Source organism: Miscanthus floridulus, chromosome 19, assembly GCF_019320115.1.
Source record: "Miscanthus floridulus cultivar M001 chromosome 19, ASM1932011v1, whole genome shotgun sequence".
NCBI lineage: Eukaryota > Viridiplantae > Streptophyta > Magnoliopsida > Poales > Poaceae > Miscanthus > Miscanthus floridulus.
Genome location: NC_089598.1, coordinates 77,498,532 through 77,517,863, shown reverse-complemented (window position 1 = coordinate 77,517,863; position 19,332 = coordinate 77,498,532).

Here is a 19,332-nt window from a genome sequence, read left to right as displayed (position 1 = left end):
GTTTTACCGCCACTTTATAAAAGATTTTTCACATATTGCAAGACCACTTACAAATCTATTGGTCAAAGATGTTCCCTTTGAATTTGATGACACTTGCTTAAAATCATTTGAAGTTTTTAAGAAAGCACTCATCTCTGCACGAATCATTCAACCCCCTAATTGGTCGCTACCTTTTGAAATTATGTGTGATGCTAGTGATTATGTTGTGGGGGCAATTTTAGGACAAACAAAAGATGAGAAGCATCATGCAATTGCTTATGCTAGCAAAACACTGACAGGACCTCAACTTAATTATACAACAACTGAAAAAGAACTCTTGGCTGTTGTTTTTGCTATTGATAAGTTTAGATCTTACTTAGTTGGAGCTAAAGTGATTGTTTATACTGATCATGCTGCTTTGAAATACTTGCTCACTAAAAAAGATGCTAAGCCTAAACTTATATGATGGATTTTGTTACTCCAAGAATTTGACTTAGAAATAAAAGATAAAAAGGGAGTAGAAAATTCTATTGTAGATCACTGTCCAGAATGCAGTTTGAAAATCTATAGGAACTGCCCATCAAAGATTCCTTATGGGACGACATGCTCTTCAAGATCACAAAATCTGACCCCTGGTATGCGAATATTGTTAATTTTATGGTCACAAGTTATGTACAGGAGAACAAAAGGAAGCTCATCTACAAAAGTTATTTCCACATATGGGATGAGTCATACCTCTTCAGAGTCTGCTCTGACGGCCTACTCAGAAGATGTGTACCGGCTAAAGAAGGCATCAAGATCATCGAGCGATGCCACTCATCACCATATGGGGGGCATTATGGTGCATTCCACACTCATTCGAAGATCTATCAAAGTGGATTCTTTTAGCCAACCATGTATGAAGATATGAGGGACTTCATCTAGAGGTATGGAGCGTATCAGAGGCACGGGAATATCAATTCAAGAGATGCCATGCCACTCACCAACAACCTCCAAATCGAGCTTTTTGATGTCAAGGGTATCAATTACATGGGACCGTTCCCAAAGTCAAAGAACTATGAATACATCTTGGTGGCAGTTGACTATGTCTCCAAGTGGGTTGAAGCCATGCCAAGTAGAGCTGCTGATACAAAGAACTCTAAGAAGATGTTTGAAGAGACAATATTTCCATGTTTCGGAGTTCCGAGAATGGTGATTAGTGATGGAGGCACTCATTTCACTCACAAGAACTTCCACAAGTACTTGATAAGACATGGGATCCATCATAATGTCGCTACTTCATACCACCCTCAGACAAGTGGCCAAGCAGAAACATCGAACAAACAAGTCAAGAATATTCTATAGAAGACGGTCAACGAGATGGGGACTATATGGAAGGATAGACTACCCGATGCAGTATAGACTTATAGAATGGCCTATAAAACACCACTTGGGATGTCACCATATCAACTCGTCTATGGGAAGACCTATCATCTACCTATTGATCTAGAATATCTTTTTTGGGATTAGTTAGGCATTAGAAACCACCGTGAGAAAAACCCCTGTAAGGAGATGACATGTGGGGCCAGCTGACCCCACCTATAGGCCAGCCCACCTATCAGTCCCCTCGCCTCCTGTCAATTCTCTCATGTATTCTAGAACCTTCCCCTCTGGTATCCCATAGTTTTCCACCACATTTGTTTTCTCTTTGTTACAAAACCCTAATAGATAAGATCTTGACCCCTGCTGCAAGTTTTTCCAACTATATAAACGAGCCCCTACCTGCCTCCATAGCCATTCCATCAAAACCTTCCATCTCCAGCAGCATCAAAGCTCTCCACCTCCCTAGTTCCAATGGCTGGTAGAGAGATTGTCCCCTATGGAGTTGAAGAAGCTATACTGCTAAGCATCATCCTATAGTAAGAAGTTGCTCTTGTTCCTTCCAACCAATCTTGCTTCGCCCAAGCCATCCATCGTCTGGTGATCGCTCCACCGCTGCCGCATCTACATCTTCAGGACAAGCCACGCCAACCGGAGGTACCGAAGATCAAGGTCCTGAAGGAGACCAACATCCTTCCTCCAAGGGTGAATGAGACGCTAACCGGGGTGAAGACCAAGTTTGGAGACATCACATACGCCAAGTATAAGTCAATCATGCCTCGCTTAAGCATTGATGGTGTTCGTGCTGCTCTTGAGCAAGTCAAGGTCATGCTGCCGAAGGAGAAGAAGAAGAGGGTGCCACCCTTTGTCCCTGAGAATGATGAGAAGCACCAATGACCGACCGTTTCTATACGGCATGACAAAATCAAAACCCTCACTGACTATACCCACACTCCATAGTTTAGGATAGATAAGGAGCACGTTTATCACAAGAACCTAGAATATGAGCTTACTATCTTAAGTCGCTATGTTGTCAACAAAGAGAAGTATGAGAGTTAAAAGGTTGTGGATCGATAGGGCACGATTAGGTCAATGTTTAGGTCGTTTGCTTAGCTCATAGGATAGAGTAGTTGAAGCTTGTGCTAGCCAGTTGAAAGTTTATGTTTAGGTTGGATTGTGTAACAAAGTGCCCTATCAATGAAATCTAGTTATTATTACTTGCTCTCTATTTCTTTTGTATACGTGTTTGTCTCCACATGTTGTGCATAAAGGTAAATAGAAAACAAGTGTGAGGGAAGCACACCACGACAACGCAATGAGATACGATCACGAAAATCATGAAAATCATAAAGTAACGGACAAAGGACCATGTCGACCAAAGATGGACCCAAATGGGCTCCGAGGTAGGCCACCTGGTCTCCCTCTTGGGCCGGCCAACCTACCATAGTGGCCTCCCACCTCAAGCTTTGTCCTCAGTCAGGTTTGCGACCTGTATGATCTATTTTCGCATATCTCATTTTCCATTCCAAACTGAATTGAAAATCCCTTGATAAAACAACTTTAAAATAAAATGAAAAGATTATTTCAATCATGACTTCAGGATAGACTCGCATAACACTCTTCCTAGAAGTTTTGCTACTATTGGGAACTTATTTTTAGGGAGCCTTTGATACTTAAGTTGTTGTGGAATGAGATATAGTAGAATAATGAGAACTTGATACTTGATGTCTTGTTATTGGATAATTTCATTTCAAAAAAGTTAAAAGAATAGCTACACCTCTCCTTTTTGGTAAGTAATTTCCCACCAGAGCCAAACATGATATGATAGACTAGGAAACCTTCTACATATACTACTTGTCACTATGTTGAGTTTGGTCAAACCTTGTGACCCTTGTTGAGAAATTTATCATGCTCTCAAGATCAAGATCATGTACACTCCACATATATTTGTTGTTCCTACGCTGAGAGTATGCAAAAACATGTTTTCCATCCACCCAACAATGTTCTACTCCTATATTGGGAATAGACACAAAAATATGACTATTAGGTTAAAATGCTCTCTTGAAAAGTTTCAATTGCAGAAAAAGAAGCATGGGCTATGCAAAAGTTATTCATAAAAGAAAAAAGCATTGAAAAAATGAACAAGTATCCAAGATATCTAAAATAATGGGTACTCAGATGCCCGCCTAAAAAAAGAGAAAGAGATGAATAAGATTGCCCATGTTTTCTTGTAGAAGTGTTTCAAACAAGAGAGACATGTTTCAATGAGCATAGTAGAATTAGGATAGCCACCATATACATATCCACACACATGCACATCTTGATCTAAGAGTATGACATTTTTCTTCTTGGATCCTTTTTTTGACTTTACAATATATGCAATGCAATTATGTTCTCATATTTATTCCTACCTGAGCTCCACATAAGCTTTTCGAAAGTAGGTAAAAAGAAGGCGAGGACATCTAGCCTTAGGGAGAATCCAAAAATACTACATATATTGAGTGATTTGAGAGTACCACAAGAGGAGAAGGTGATCTATGTTTTGTTTTCAAAATTCTTAAAATATTTCTCCAACTAACTTGACTGAAGGAAGATGGTGATCTATTTCAAGTTGTTCCATTCTTCAATCGCCTAAAGTTTCATGGTAGACACTTTGAATCCTGTAGTATATGAATGGCTAGGAATGGTTTTATGTTGATGCCTTGTCCTAAGGTTATGTCTTAAGTAATCCATCCTTTTATCAAGGACGAGTAAAAGCCTAAGTGTGGGGGAGTTTGTTGACTGGTAGTTAACATTCATCACAAACCGTCAATATACCTTGCATATATGACTAAAATGATTCACCAACATAGACTTAAGGGTTTAAACTGATAAATTCCATGAGTTTTGGTGAATCACTGAAGCAGGCCATGTGTCCATGACAGGTGGGGCCGATCGGCCCCACCTGTTGGCCGACTGGCTTGTGGGCCCCACCTGGCAGCCTCTCCTCGCTACGGTGGTTCTCTACCGCCTTAGGGTTTGCATCTACATCATCCTTTTAAGTTGGTTTGATCCAAGGGTCTAGGATGCTTGAAGGCCCCTATATCTACCTGCCTGTACCCCCCCTCCTCCGGGACATAATGCATTTGATCCTGAGAGCCTGACGACTAGAAACCCTAATTCATATGTCCACCAAGATCAGAGCTAGCAATCAAGAGAAGATTAGTCCTCAATAGGATCTAGTCTTGTATTAGAGATAGAGAGAGAGTGTGTGTGGAAAGAGTTTTAGAGGAGTCTTGGCCTATTAGTGCTCTCTCTACAGCTTGTACCCTGGCGGAATCAAGTTCTTCTTGAGCTTGCTTTTGAGACTTCTCTAGTAATTGACTTTTAATTCAAGTAAGCATCTTACTCATATTATTCTTCAGGTTTGTGACTGTTTTGAATACTTTAATCATTGTAGCTCCTGGGTTAAAGTAGTATTCATAGTGTAAGATGGTGCTTAGACTCGGTTACTCATGGATGTACCCTATATTCCGGATCAATGGTAGCTCACAAGGGTGACTCTTATAGTCTCATTGAATCCTTTGTAGTCCATCTCCCATTTGTAGGCCTCGTAGGAACTTGTTGTTATGGAAAACATACTCTGTCTGTGTTTTTTTTAGTAATATCCACAGAATTGAACAATAGAAGACAAAGATTACCAAAGTTACAACTAGAAGACCTTTACGATCTCCCTCATACTCCTATTATCTAACCCTTGTTGCGAAGTTGGGTTAAGTTAGATTTAGTTATTCTCACACATGTTTTCTTGAGTTCGATATAAAACTAGAATACTTCTGGTGAAGTGCTATATCGGTATAATATCCGTGCGCTTGTGGATTATTCTATGTGCCTTAATAATACCAACAGGCCCCCAACCAGAGGAACACACTAGCCAGCCTCACAGACGATGCCATTGTTGAGATCCTTCGCCGCCTCCCCGCCCACTCCTTGTTCTGCTACAAATGTGTCTGTCGCTCCTGGAACCGCCTCATCTCAGACTACAACAACCATAAGGTGATGCCCTGGACTCTGGCTGGCTTCTTCTATGACTTTGACCAAGGCCATCGACGCTACACCAGCATCACCAGTGAACATCCCTACTTGTCCTTCTTGCCCTTCACCTTGTTCTTAGAGTTGGAGTCATTAGCAAAGGAGTAAATAAAGCTTCATGATGTATCTCTCTGTCATGACATATTTAAATGGATCAGTGTTGTTTGATTATATTGTCTATGGACATGTTAATTTCTTCTTGGATGGATGTTGTCATTATTTTGTAGTAACTTTAACTTGTTTGTAATGTAAGCTAAGGTCTGTGCAGTGTGTACCATGAATATTATTAATGGTTATTGAAGTTGCATTTTGGTATGAGTTATGGATTTATAAAATTTACTCACTGCCAATTGTTGATACTTCTTAACAACTATTGGAGGAATTCTACAAGCACATAGAACTATCGTGCAACACTTTGCTCGATGAATACCGAGTGTTGAATTTATATTTTTCCATGGGAAGGTGGAAGGCTAGAATTTATATTTACTAGTAGACTGCTAAGGGGAGTCTAAGTGTATCCTAGGTAGGTGAACGATAGTGGAAGTTGAATGTGAACTACCTAAACTAAACTACTAAACTAGCTACACTAGAGATAGCTAGGTGGGAGAGCGAGCGATTTTTCTTTCAATAACTAAGGGTAAACTAATGACTAGGAGAAATGCACTAGTACTTCAGGGCACAGCCCACCTACCAACTAGGAGAATCAAATTGACAAGGTCTTCCATGAGCCCTACGATTTAAAAACTAGACCTATCATGGTGGAATACAAAGGATGGACAAGGCTGTCACCACTTGCCATCTACCACAATCTATCCAGAGGCCTAGCCGTATCCACAAGTAATCTATATCCTAAGCACCACGCTTAATCTATAAACTTAGTACTTCAATCCAAGCTCCGATGAAATGAGATCAAAGCACCCTAACTAGATGGTGGAACCAATACTAACGAATAGCTACTAATTAAGAGATAACCTATGCTACTAATGCCAAATAATAAGCACCTAAGCTCACTAATGATAAACACTAATGACTAAGTACTTAAGTAAAGCAAAGCAATAATACTAGAATAAAGTACTAAAATAAATACTAAATAAAGTAAATACTAATTGAAAGAATTATAAAAGAGCTATACTAGACCCAGAAGACTCTTTTGGACTACGAGAGAAGCTCCGCTCTTGCTCTACTCCACTACTAGACTACTACTCTATAGCTAATGTGTGGGGGGTACGACCCCGGATACCCACGGTAGACCACATGGGTTGCACCCCCAGGGGCGGCCTAGCCCACAAGATGAAGCCTTGCGGGGCACAATGCTGCTTGACATCTCCCGCAAGGCACCGGGAAAATATCCTAAAGATACTACGAGATCTGTTAGGATACGTATGATCCCATGATTCCTGTAATATGTTATTACTTTCCGGTTATCTCCTAGATCTAACCGACTTGTAACCCTACCCCCGGACTATATAAGGCGGGCAGGGACCCCCTCCAAACTCACGCAATATCATACGATAGCCAATACAATCCAACAGACCATAGGAGTAGGGTATTATGTCATACTGATGGCCTAAACCTATCTAACTCATGTGTCTCTATTGCCTTCTTGTTCTCAATTACACGCATCTCTACCGATCAATCTACCTTTGTGGCATACCCCTCGGAGCACTGCTGACGATATTATGTCGACAGTTGGCGTGCCAGGTAGGGGTGTGCGTGATGTTTCCATGTCGAACAAGATGGTACATTTTGCAAGCTCTTCATCCCTCCCATAGCCTGGCTAGATCTTCATGGTCGAATCGATCTCGTGGATCATCAATGCTGACGGAGTCGGAGAGCTCATCGAGCCGGTGCAAATCAATTATGCGCCAATTACCCCCAACACCTACGACTGCAGATCCAATCTCGGAACCACCTCCAAGGTCATCTTCATCAACAACTCACTGCATGCTTCCTCACTACTAGAGGAGGCAAATCAACAACAATGATCTGATCGCATCCATTGATCGGGTTGGCCAGAAGCTCACCGATTGCCTCTCCATCGCAGAATTGGCTCCAACCACTCTGGTTCAGCACTGACCACCCTCTGATCTAGATCTATCAGAGGCTGCTCGAGAAACTCTAGGGGTTACAGCCCTACCCTTTGGGCTCACCAACATCGCCGCCACCTACCAAGATGCCCTAAGGGGCAAATTCGCCGACCAGGCTAGAGATGTCCATCCTCTCAATGACCAGATCACCGACCAGATCCCGCTGGCTATCAACATGCTACACGACGGTGGACACCCCAGAGTATCCCTCCAAACCATCCTAGAGGAGAATCCAGAATCTGAGTCGCAGGGCTCTAAGGAGATTATCGCCGAAACCACCACCGAGCAACCTCCCTTCCCTCCTTTTCGTGGAGGTGCAATCTTCAACGTCAGCGTCGATAGCCCCCCACAGGAAGGGGAAACCTAGGAGGACCATGCCACCCACATCAATAGGAACGTCAACCATGCACAGTGCCGAGCAAATGTGGTTGCCCTTGCGATGGCCGAGGCTTAGTTTGGCTCGCAAGGAAGGCCACGCCAACTCCAACACAACCTCAACAATGAATTTGTCCATGTTGATGGACACAACATCTATAAGACCCAAGCTCCAACTTGGCCATGGCCACAAATGAGCTCGCCTAGCTCCCGCAGACACCAGAGGTCACCAAGGTCGCCACCATGCTTAAAGTGGTGCACTGCTAGGTCAACAAGATCCGCCAGGATCAGAGGCCTTCATACTCCAAAAGCTCAATCCGCCGATCAGCCGCACCAAGATTAGATCGCCACCCAAGTCATTTCACTAACCAGCACCGTGATGATAGGCAATCCCTCCTGGGGGGAGCTAGGGTCAACCGCATCGAACACCCTCACCAACATGACCAGGAGGTCGATCAGGACGTCCGAGTGCATCTCAACAATCTCTGAGATGCATGATGATGTATCGACGAGCGCCACTTTGGTTGCCATGAAGAAGAAGTACGCCACCATCAAGAGTACGAGCAAGAGTTCAGTGACCCAGACTCCGCTCTCGAGCCGCTCAACGCTGGCAATGCTATAGATCACGGCACCGACAATCCTGAAGGTCCCCCAGCATTCACGAGGGCACTCCGAATACTCTAGTGGCCCTGTGGTTTCAAAATCACTAGGGTCGAGCCCTATGAGGGAAGGATGAACCCCACACAGTGGCTATAGGCTCATGCCACTGCTGTGCGCACCGCCGGAGGAGATACTAGTGTCATGGCAAATTATCCTCCAGTCATGCTCATGCTAACTGTGATGAACTAGTTTACAAGCCTTGCCCTAGACTACATCAAATCCTAGGAAGAGCTAAAGAAGGTCTTCACCGACAACTACATGGCTACGTGTGCTTGGCCTAGCACCAAGCATGATTTGAACCACATCTACCAGAAGTCATTCGAGCTCCTCCGTAGCTACATTAGACACTTTTCTGAGATGAGGAAATCTATTCCCAACATCACGGAAGCTGAGGTCATCACCACCTTCATTCGAGGACTCCATCACCGTGATCTCTGCTCCAAGTTCAACCGCAAGCCGTCCATGGGGAATGGTGAGATGATTATGACCGCCAACCAGTACGCCGACGCTAAAGAAGCCAAAGTGCATTTCAATGAGGATACGGGCGCTCATCGCCCAACTCGCCACAACGACAATAGCCCCGACGACTGATGCCACAGTGACCGCCGCTACGACGACCGTAGCCACCATCAGGACAGTGGTCGTGATCGGCCAGAAGGATCCAAGTCTGGTCAATATCGCCACCACCAACCAGACCATATCGTCACCGCTGTTGACAAACCTTGTGCTAAGTACAACTATGATGAGCAATACAAGAAGATCCTCGATGGCCCATGCCCTCTCCACAAGAATGCCAAGCATAAGATGAAGGACTACCTCATCTTGGCTAAGGAGTTCTAGGCTAAAAAACCAGACGATGACAACAACGATGGAGCTAGAGGTCGCCGACCACCTGAGGGCAACAATAATGCCTTCTAGGATCACAACAAGGTGGTCGCCACCATCTTTGGGGGCCTCACCTCCGCCTAGAGTAGAAGAGAGTGGAAGCTCACTGCCCGCTGGGTGCTCGCAGTCAACGCAGAAGACACCATTGCCAACCCTAGCTTTCACCCCTGGTCTAAGGTCCCCATCACCTTCAGTAGGGCTAACCAGTGGGCAGACATCCCTTACATAGGGCGTTTCCCCCTCGTCCTCGATGCAACCATCTAGAAAGTGCTTTTTAGAAAAGTGCTCGTCGGTGGTGGGAGCGCTTTGAACCTCCTCTTCATCGGAGCCCTAAAGGAGCTAGACCTTGACATAGGAGATCTCACACCCTCTGACTCCTCCTTTTGGGGTGTGGTACTTGGTAGGGCATCCAAACCACTTGGAGAGATCATCCTACCAGTACAGTTCGACATAGCTAGCAACTATCGCGTCGAACACATCAACTTCTGTGTCGTCGACTTCAACACCGCCTACCATGCCATACTTGGTCGGCCAGCTCTGGCCAAGTTCATAGCCATACTGCACTATGCCTATCTAGTACTAAAGATGCCTTCACCTGCAGGAGTACTGGCCCTATGATCTAACCTCTCCATCACCTATGCCTGCGAGACAGAGAGTCTCACCCTCGTCGAAGCCACCGACCTCTCCATCCAGATGGCTAGTGTGGTCATCGATGCCAAGACAATGTCTGCCGATGACCTGGAGATCCCATCGCTGGAGCCTCCTCGTGCTTCTATCAAGTCCAAGGAAACCAAGGAGGTCGGCCTCAGCCTCGATGACCCCCAAGACCATGATTATTGGGGCTCACCTTGACCCCAAATAGGAAAGCGTGCTCATCTCCTTCCTATGTGCTAATGCCAACGTGTTTGCTTGGAAACCTATAGACATGCTAAGGGTACCATGAGAGAAGATCAAGCACTCCTTGAATGTCTCGCCGACCACCAAACCGATCAAGTAGAAACTCCAACGATTCACGCTAGACAAGAAGGAGGCTATTAGGGTACAAATAAAATGGCTCCTAGCTGTTGGATTTATAAAAGAAGTGTATCATCCTGAGTGGTTAGCAAACCCTGTTCTCATTCAAAAAAAGAATAAAGAATAGAGAATGTGCGTTCATTACACTAATCTTAACAAACATTGCCCTAAAGACCCCTTCGGTCTGCCTCGGATAGACGAGGTTGTAGACTCCATAGCAGGCTGCAAACTGCTCTCCTTCCTTGACTGTTACTCTGACTATCATCATATATCCTTGAAGGAAGATGACCAGATCAAGACGTCGTTCATCACGCCTTTTAGTGCGTACTGCTATACCACCATGTCCGTTGGACTCAAAAACGCTAGGGCAACCTACCAAAGGGCCATCTAGATGTGCCTCAACCAATAGATTGGCCGCAACATCGAAGCTTACATCGATGATGTGGTCATCAAGTCCAAGACTGTCGATAATCTCATCGCCGACCTCAAAGAAATGTTCGTCAACCTGAAAAGGTACCGATGGAAGCTGAACCCTTCAAAGTGCATCTTTGGAGTTCCATCCGGTATACTCCTAGGCTACATCGTTAGTGTTAGTGGCATCAAACCCAACCCCGACAAGGTCTCCACCATCACCAACATGAAACGTCCGACCTGCGTAAAGGACATATAGAAGCTTACAGGCTGCATGGCTGCTCTAAGCCGCTTTATATCATGCCTCGGCGAAAAGGGACTACCATTCTTTAAACTCTTTAAAGCCTCTGAGCGTTTCTCCTGGTCAGAGGAGATAGATACAGCTTTTGAGCAGCTCAAGTTGTTTCTAATGAAGCCTCCGATCATGATGGTGCCTCAACCAGATGAAACTCTACTGATCTACATCGCGCCACTTCTCACGTCATTAGCATAGCTATCGTTGTCGAACACGAGGAGGCCAAGCACGCTTATAAGGTGCAATGTCTGGTCTACTTCATCACCGAGGTTCTTAATGAGCCCAAAACTCATTATCCTCAAGTTCAGAAACTGCTATATGCTATTCTAATCACGTCACACAAGCTCCGCCATTACTTCAAGTATTACAAGATCGCCGTGGTCACCGAGTTCCCTCTGGAGGACATTCTCCGCAACAAATAGGCCAATGGCCACATCATCAAGTGGGCTGTCGAGCTCAACACTTACTCCATTGAATTCAGAAACAGGCCTACCATCAAGTCACAGGCGCTCGCTGATTTCATCACTGAGTGGACTGAGATCCAAGAGCCCATCATTGCTACTTACCCCGAGCAATGGGTGATGTACTTTAACGGCGCCCTCAACATCAACGGTGCTAGTACTAGCATCCTGTTCATTACGCCGACCAAGGATAAGCTCCGATACGTTCTCCGAATACATTTTTTGGCCTCCAACAACACGGTAGAATATGAAGTGTGTCTCCATGGACTCCATATAGCCATTGAGCTCGGCGTCAAACACCACATGGTATATGGGGACTCCATGCTGGTCATCAACCAGCTCAACAAAGACCGGTCCTATTCCAGTGAGAAGATGGACGCATATTGCACCAAAATCGAGAAACTCGAAGGGAAGTTCTATGGTATCGAGTACCACCGTGTGGTATGAGATCAAAATCAACTCGCCGACCACCTATCTAAGATAGGCTCTTTTTGTGTCGTGATTTTGCCTGGGGTTTTTGTTCAAGACCTCTTTACGTCGTCTATTAAGGAAGAAAAGGAAGTGCAAGAAATTCCCCCCGCCGAGTAGCTGGTACTTACAATACCCTCGCCGGTCGCCGATTAGAGGGAAGAATTCTTCAAGTACCTCACTAGCGCCGAAGTACCCACCGATAAGACTGAAACCGAATGCCTAATCCATCGAAGCAAGCATTACGTGCTGGTGGACGGGAACTTGATGAGGAAAAGTGCCAAGGAAGGGATATTGTAGAAATGCATCACCCAAGAAGAGGGAGTGAAGCTACTTCTTGAAATTCACTCTGGTTCCTGCAGCAACCACGCGGCCTCAAGAAACCTAGTCGGCAAAGCTTTCCGAGCTAGTTTTTAATGGCCTACGGCAATCTTCTATGCAAAAGACCTTGTCTGATGTTGTGAAGGATGTCAATTCTTCGCCAAGCAAATCCACATGTCGGCACAAGAACTGCAGACCATTCCAGCTTCCTGGCCTTTTGCTTGCTAGGGACTAGACATGATCAGGCCTTTCAAGCCAGCGCTAGGTGGTTTCTGGTACGTGTACATTGCCATCGACAAGTTCTCCAAGTGGATTGAATACAGACCGCTTGTTTTAGCTAGTGCAAAGAAGGCAGTCGAGCTATTCAAAGATATCATCCACAGATTCGGTCTCCCGAACAGCATTATCATTGACCTTGGAACTACATTTACCGGTCATCATTTTTAGGACTTCTGCAAAGACCGATGCATCTCCATCAAATACATCTCCATTGCCCATCCTAGAGCTAATGACCAGGTTGAACGAGAGAATGGCATGATCCTTGATGCCCTCAAAAAGAGGTTATATCAGAAAGAAGAAAAGCATCCGAGCAGATGGCTCAAAGAGTTACCTACTATGGTCTGGGGACTACGCACTCGAGCTAGTCGTAGCACCGGTGTGTCTCCATATTTCTTGGTCTATGGCTCAGAAGTCATACTACCAGCGGACATTGCCTTTCGAGCACCTAGGGTGGAACATTATGGTGAAGAGCAAGCCATAGCTGTTCAGACAGAGGGCGTCGATAGGGCCAAGGAAGAACGTCTAATCACCTATGTCTGCATAGCCAAATACCTAGACGGCTTGCAGAGGTACTACAACCGTAACATCAAAGGTCGTTCATTTGCTATCGGCGACCTTGTTCTCTGTAGAAAGCAAAAAACCAATGGGATGCACAAGCTCTCCTCCCCCTGGGAAGGGCCCTTTGTAGTAAAAGAGCTTACCTGACCATGGTCTTACTGGCTATGCGACTTGGACGGACTCGATGTCCTCAATTCATGGCACATCGAGCACCTTATACATTTCTATCCTTGAAACGCTATAGATATGTATTCTCCACTCCATAATGAACGAAGTTTTGGTCACCATAATTTGTCTCCATTATTTCTCCATTATGGTTTAATATCCATTTGTGGTCGCCAGCTCTAAGCTACTACTTAACAAACTCCAATACATGATCTCCATAAATGCTCTACCACGTTTCTCCATATCTCTAAGATATTTTGCCGACCACCGAGCAGCACACGTTCTGTTCTATGCTCTATGGAGAAGACCCAGTCTCTAATCTCTCCCTACACATGCTACGAGCTCCACGCTCTACGTTATGGGTGGTCGGTTGTGGTTCTTTGGTCATGCATGTTCCTCCTACACATGCATGAGCTCCACGATCGATGTTATGGACTATGGGCTAGCCAAGGCCAAGAGCTCAGTAAAAGAACTAACTGCTCGAACGCTACTTATACTACATATATCTCCAAGTTATTTCATCAATCGCCGAGCAGCACACGTTCCCCTCTGTTCTCTATGGAGAAAACCTAGTCTACGATCTCTCTCTACATGTGCCATGGGCTCCGCGCTCTGCGTTATGGGTGGTCGGTTGCAGTTCTTTGGTCACGCCTGTTCCTCTACACGTGCATAGGCTCCGCGCTCAACATTATGGACTATGGGCTAGCCAAGGCCAAGAGTTTAGTAATGAACTAACTGCTTGGACGCTACTTATACTATGTATAATTGCGTTAGGGTTAACACTACAAAGATTTTTTCACTGCAATACTAGCAAACTACATAAACATGCGCATAACATTTCATAACATTTATACATATATGTAAATGTCTGTTTGTGCTCTTACGCGCTCTAATTACTCTCTCCTATTATTATAGAATGTTCTTCGAGCAAATCATTAGGCTTCACCATCGCCGTCCATCTCGCCGAATAGGTCGATGTCGTTGGCCATCTTCTTCGCCGCGTCTTCCACCTCATCTTCTAGCTGTTGATGCTCCATCGTGCTCATCCCTCTAGCAAATTTGGCCCCTATCACTTGAAGGTCAACGGCAGGATAGTGGGACTAGACCACTGCAAGGGCATGTGTAACGACAGTGACGGTGGCATCACGGTTGAAGCTTTTGAAGTTCTCCCACACCGCTTTGCACCTATCGATGAAGGTGTCTAGATGCGGTGGCCCGCCATTGGGCTGAGGAGCCACCTCTAGGTCGACGTAGTCAAGCAACGGCTTGACTCCAGCAACTATGGCATCAAGCTTGCTCCTCTGGGTCCTAGACTCTTGCTCCAGCACATCAAACCGTGCCTTGGTCCTTCGATGGTACTCTACAGGCATCATAAGGATTTGTCAACCAAAGAAATTACTCTGGCACTAACTCCGACCATGAAGTACTCACCTTTCAGCTCCTTGGCCAGCTTCTCCACTCACCCAGTCTCCTTCTTCTCCTCCTCCTAGAGTTGCCCGATGGTTTAGCACAGCTAGCCGAGCTCCGTGTCTTGCTCTACAAGCACAACAGTCGTCAGCAACAACATGATTGTTCAACAATGCAAAGCAAAATGCCGATATGCCATACCTTTTCCCTGCTTAGAGACATTTTGGAACTACTCGGACTTCTGCTCTAGCTGCTCAGACACACTTGTTAGTCGCTCGGAGATGGTGTCCAGCTACTTAGACTTGCCCCACAACTGCTCGGACATGGTCGCCAACTGCTCGGACAAAGCCCCATTCTGGTATTCTAGATCCCGCGCTTGAGACTCGGCAAGGTCCCACTCATGCTGGGCCCTCTAGATGTTTTTCTCCATGAGCTTTATCGCCTCCTTTAGCTTTGCATTTTCATCAGTGAGGGGCACCATCCTCTTGATCAGTCGACGCCGTTGCTCGATAGTCCGAGCTATCCCCTATAAAAGCACCAAGACTATGACGAACACCAATCTCCAACATTAAAGATGAACATTGATGATGCAATGCTAACCTTGATCTACTTCATTGCCATCGACAGGGTGGACTCTAGTCTCCTGAGCTCCCTAGTGGTGTCCTCCTCCTCAATGACCACCACCTCGTTGCCTCGCTTGCGGATGATTCAGATAGCTTGGGGTCATGATTCCTCACGTTCAATCTCTTCCAACTCGTCCTCCTCCTCTACAGCTGGTGGCACCACCAGGGGGCTCGGTGGCCACATAGCATGTCCAACCACACCCTTCGACACCTGAGGGAGCGTTGTCTGCTCCTCAGGCACCATCGGCTCATCCGCTGTAGACTCTGACACGACGTCGGCAACTCCAGTGTCCGCCTCCGAAGACCCAGCAGCCACCGCCATTGCCTCGGGCACCGCCGCTGACCCATCCGCCGTCGGCCCCAACCGTTCACCACCCCCAAGTCCACCAGCAGGGGCAGTTGACTCCTCTATAGGCTGCCGAGCACCTAGGGACTCTAGGGTGGGATCTGTCGACATCGCCTCCGTGCCAGGACCAGCCCCTAGCCCCTTGCTGGTCTAGGCGGACAGATTTAATTCCTCTGTGTGCCTCGCTCTGCATCAAATTAGCTCGTCAATCACCGAAAGAGACAAGGATATGATAGCAAAATAATAAAAAGGCAAGGATACTTACGTGTTGGCCTGCCGGTAAACTTTCCTGAACCAGCGTTGCCTACCCGAGCCCCCAAGCGTGGCCTTGGGGTCAACTCATGCACCCTGGGGTCGAGGTCTCGTGGTCTCCACCGCTAGCCTCTTCTCCGCCTGCTGCTCTAGGACTCCCCTCTCCTGTTGCTCGAGGACTCCCTTCGTCTGCTGCCCGGGGACTCCCTCCCCTCCCTTTGATCGCTCCTCCACACACGTGCAGTGCGGAGGCACTTCACTGCTCAGACGAGGAGCTACTAGAGCCCTGTCGTCATCCGACCACTCGGACATCGCCGCACTCTATGTCTGAGTGGTCCGGTCATCGCCAAGCGAGATGCCACCCGGTTTGTGGGGGTGGCACCTGCCATCTTCCTCTTCTTTCGGGCCAACTCATCTGTCGCTGCCCTCTTCCCCTAGACTTTCTCCAACATTAGGGGAGGACTCTCTATCCGACCAGCGTCCACGCCTCTAGACTTCGACGAGGCACTGATGGTTCCCTCCTCAGGCTGAGCTAGTGGCTAGGCATCTACTGCTTGCAGCCAATCACCCCTCGGCACACTAGAGAAGTACACTGCTTGGTCCTGCGAATGGATCTTTCCACAAGTGAATTAGCACACTGCTCGGCAATGGTATAGAATAAAAATGGATAAGGAACACATAGTTGAGATGTTTACCCAAGGAGGTGGGTTCGTGTAGTTAAAGGGCCTCATCTACCCTGACACGCTGAATGAGGCAAACAAAGTGAATAGCTCTATAGCCCGCTCTAGCACGTCACCCCACGATAGCATCTTTGTCCTCTCTCGGGTGCCGTCGGTGTCACCTTTGAAGTCATAGCCCATGTGGGCCCTCTCCTTCCAGGGCTAGACACGTTGCACAATGAAGCTCACCGCTACTAGTCCCCGTTGGTCTTCATGCCCTTTATTAGTCTGAGGAGCTCCCTCACTTGCTCCATATCAGTGCTGCTTGGCCTCTCTGGCTAGCTTTTCTGGCTCTCCAGGATGTGGTCGGTGTCACAGCAGATGGTAGGATGGCTCTGCTTCATGTCAAACTACTTGGCGTTCCACCCATTCAGTGACGTGTTCAATGGCACAGTGAGCTACTCGACCACCATTCCATTGCACAGTTGAAGATACACACCATCGACCACCTTGGAACCACCTCCGCCCTTCTTCTTCAACCAGAACAGGTGATGGAAGAGGTTGAAGTGGGGAAGAACCCTGAGATACACCTCATAGAAATGAATGAAAATCGAAATGTGTAAGATGGTGTTTGGGTGGAGGTTGCACAGACTAACTCTCTAGAACTCTAGCAGATCCCTCAAGAAAGGATGAACAGGAAATCCTAACCTACACTAGAAATAATCCTCAAACACTATAGCTTCATCAGTATGAGGCATTGGGTTGGGATCACCGCTGGCCGGTCGCCATCCGGTGGTGACGCGGTCAGGAAGAACGCCCGCCTCCACCATCCTATTGAGCTCTGCCTCCCCCATGCGCGATGGCACCCACTCTTTGTCGCGGCTGACTCCGGTGCTCACCTTCTTTGGGATTGGTGGCGGAAACACGTGCGACTATGAATCTGGAAGCGCAAAGGCTGAGGAGGAAGATGAAATGGCAAAGTGGCAAAGGTGGGAGCATGGGGTGCAGTGGCGTAGTTATAAAGCACACCCCCACCTTTCACAATCGAGGTTTTTTGGAAAACCGCTCCATGATTTGTGCCTCTCCAAATTCTCCGCAATAGCATGGTGGGCCATTACCTGGGCTTTTGCGCAACTGTAGCCCGTATCGCCCATTTATCGCCACAAGTTGTTACTGCTCACCGAATATTCACCGACTTCTCCACCATCTATTATGGCTTAGTAATTGCTACTGTACAGCCATTACTCTGGTTTTTTCTCCACGATTTGTTTTCTCTAAGATTTCCACTTGTGGCTCGGGGACTACGTCAGTAATATGACTTGGTTCCTCACCGCACTAGGGACTTTCTTCTGTTGACTGTTGTTTCTAACCTTGCCACCACATGACTACATCACCTACTATCAGGCTCGAGGACTAAGTGGGCACACTTCACCTTGCGGTGAATGTGCTTTTCTCATTTTGAGGCTATGCCCGGGGACTGGCTGCCTGCTCGGCTGGTCTTCTACTTCTCTTCTACTTTGGACCTTGGCACCACGTGACTATATCACCTACTGTTAGGCTCGGGGACTAAGTGGGCACACTTCACCTTGTGGTGAGTGTGTTTGCTATAATCTAGAAGACTCTGCACCTCTTGAAGCTAAAGAAGACTATCTCTCTTTCTCGTGGTCAAACTCTAAGTGGGCACACTTGGTCCACTGTGAGGAAATTTTTTATTATGAACTTGAGCTCCTTACACCCTTATGGCAAGCCATACTTGGGTCACGCTGCTCGGTGATGGTTCACGCTGCTCGGTGATGGCTCACAACTGCTCGGCAACTCATCACGATGGTCGGACCATGAGTTTGACTGCTCGGCTTTGTTCGCACCTGCTCGGACAAGCTCAAGATGGCATTGCACAACGGATACAAGGCGCTCAGGGACTAGCTGTGGATGGTATGACCCTAGATACCCACAGCAGACCACATGGGCTGCGCCCCTAGGGGTGGCCCAGCCCACAAGATGAAGCCTTGCGGGGCACGACGCTGCTCGGCGTCTCCCGCAAGGCACCGGGAAGATATCCTAAAGATACTATGAGATCTATTCAGATACATATGATCCCATGATTTCTATAATCTGTTATTACTTTCTGGTTATCTCCTAGATCTAACTGACTTGTAACCCTACCACCCGAACTATATAAGGTAGGCAGGGACCCCCTCCAAACTCACGCAATATCATACGATAGTCAATACAATCTAATAGACCACAGGAGTAGGGTATTACATCATACTAATGGCCTAAACCTGTCTAACTTGTGTGTCTCTATTGTCTTCTTATTCTCGATTACACGTATCTCTGCCAATCAATCCACCTTCATGGGATACCCCTCGGAGGACTGCCGATGATATTTTGTCGACATAATGCTAAGCTAGAAAGCTAAGAGATGCTTTGAGAGCTTGGAAATGAATGGGGCACTTCTTCACCGAGCTCCACACCCTCTATTTATAGTGTAGAGTGAGAGGGGGTACTTGTAGGCAATAGGGATGTCGGTGGAGCACCTAGGGCGGCGGCATAGGGGCGCTGGCTGGCCCTAGGATGCACCACCTTTGCATCCTACAATGTTGGTTGGCTCCCAATGGCGGTTGCGAAGGCAATACATGTCAAAATTCATACAGGAA